General features: G+C 37.4%; 1 pseudogene; it reads left to right on the forward strand.

The window, feature by feature from the left end:
• The first annotated feature begins 376 nt into the window (after positions 1–376).
• LOC121988211 lies at positions 377–448 on the forward strand (annotated as a pseudogene).
• The last annotated feature ends 1,989 nt before the right edge of the window (positions 449–2,437 follow it).

A 2,437-nucleotide genomic window follows, 5' to 3' on the forward strand; every position in this document is an offset into this window, starting at 1 on the left:
TATTTGCCCTAGGGGGCAAGTATCTTGAGCATGATCCGTACATCCGCAGGTTTTGCAAACACAAACTATTGCATTGGCCGTGTTATTGTTGTTTCCCATGGCCTCAAACTTCTTGGTCAGAGCATCTAGCTTTGCAGACATGAGTGTGACTGCATCTACGTCAAATTTTCCTGACGCCTTTATTGGATTCCCTGAGAAAGAACCACCAGATCTTTCAGTTGCCCACTGATGGTGGTTCTATGCCACATTCTCTATGATCTCTTCAGCTTCATCAAGGCTCTTGTTCATTAGTGCTCCTCCTGCTGCAGAGTCGAGGGATACCTTCGTGTGATAGTTGATTCCATTGTAGAAGGTGTGTAGAACCAACCATTTCTCAAGGCCATGATGGGGGCACTGTCTCAGCATACTTTTGAATCTATCTCAGGTTTCAAATAGTGATTCTGAGTCTATTTGTTTGAAGCTTGCAATCAAGTTCCTCATGTGAGTAGTTTTGCTTGGTGGATAGAATTTGTCCAGGAATTTCTGCTCACACTGCTCCCAAGATGTAATGTTGTTTACTAGAAGGGAATTTAGCCACTGCTTGGCTATGTCTTTCAGGGAGAATCCAAAAAGCAATAACCTCACTGATTCTGGAGGGACTCCGTTTACTTTCATGGTACCACAAATCTCGTAGAAAAGCTCTAAGTGGTGGTTTGGATCATCGTGCGGTCCTCCAAATTGATTATGCTGAACCATGTGAATTACTGCAGGCTTGATTTCAAAATTGTTGGCTTCGATTGGCGGTCGAGTGATGCTAGACCGAACCCCTAGTGCATAAGGTGCTGCATAATCCTTCAATAGTTTATCAGCCATCTCTGAAGATTCTTGTACTACTTGAAATGCTTTCTAAAGGTTTCTTCTTCTCAAGTAGGTCCTATCGATCTCTGGATCGAACGGTAGAAGTTATCCTGAAAGATTAGCTCTTCGCATGCAAAAACAAGATACGAAATATAGTTAAGAAGAGAGTTGGAATAATAATATATATATATATATATATATTAGCATTTTAATAAAAATGTAGAGAATAAATAAAAACAAGAATAAAATTATTTATCTCTAAATACAAAATATTAGAAAAAGGAAAGATAAAGGAAGAAAAACAAAGTCTAGTCTAATCTAATATGATTATCACTAATGTTATAGACGCAATCCCCGACAACAGCGCTAAAAACTTGTTACAATTCTGGAAGTGCACGGATCCATCGTCAGTAATAAAGATTATCGATCCCACGAGGACTAGTTATAAGCACTAGCGATGGCTCACTTAGGATTAGCTAAACTACCGATGGTTGTAAGTTATCTAAAGAAAAGGAGTTTGGAAACGAAACCGAGAACTAGCAAAGAGGAAGTAATAGACTTGGTTTTTGAAGAGTCCTAGGAGTTCGGTTTCATTGTGGTGGTGTTGATGTATCACATTCTATCCTTTACTCATTGTCCATCAACATGTTAGAGTGTATACTAAAAGCCTAGCTTTTTGTAAACATTTATTTTGAAATAAAGAATCACATTGGTCAAATGTCAACATTTATATGCTAAGTGTAGTTGTTCAATTAATTTATATTGTAGATAACATGATGTGTGTTGTCACACACAGGAGATCATGTTATCAGTTCCTTGTAAGTTATAAAAAGTAGCTCACGACTAAGATGGAAAGGAACAAATCATAGGAAATGGTATTATCTTAACTATAAAATTACACTAGTACACTCTGAGTGTATTGAACAGGACCATTTGAGGTAGTATTTTTTTATACTGACTATATAAAAGAACAATATCTCTGTTATTATGGAAGTATGTTCTCTTAATCATGATATAATAACAAGCACATATACTTGATACTTATTTCTTTAATTTATCAAAGGGTACGATTTAGCTCGTTAAATCAATAGGCCCGATAAGTTGGGAAATGATATTATTATATGGTGTGTTGTTGATTATAGAATGAAACTGTGTCCTAGTAATTTAGGTTGATGATGTCCCCTTGAGGAGCTCATAAGAATTGTCATGTAAACCCTGCAGGTGGATTTAGTCTGACATGATGATAAGGTTGAGTGGTACTACTCCTGGAGCTAGATATTAATTAAGTGAGTTGTCAATAACTCATTTAATTAGTGGGCATTCAATATCTTAAACACACGGAGACTAACACACTCATGATAAGAAGGAGCTCATATAGTAATATGAGATTGGTGTGGTAGTGCAATAATAACTCTTTAGTGGAATGAGATATTATTGATGAACTCAAGTTGGGTGTTCGGAGCGAACACGGGAAGCTCAAGTTCAATGGGAGACCAAAACCAAATCCTCCTCGTGGTCCCTGTTGTAGCCTCTTATTTATAAAGTCTTATACCCACCTAAACCTACCTTCTTACCCATCCAAGGTGGTCGGCCAAGCCAA

This window comes from Zingiber officinale, chromosome 5B, assembly GCF_018446385.1.
Source record: "Zingiber officinale cultivar Zhangliang chromosome 5B, Zo_v1.1, whole genome shotgun sequence".
In the NCBI taxonomy this organism is placed as follows: domain Eukaryota; kingdom Viridiplantae; phylum Streptophyta; class Magnoliopsida; order Zingiberales; family Zingiberaceae; genus Zingiber; species Zingiber officinale.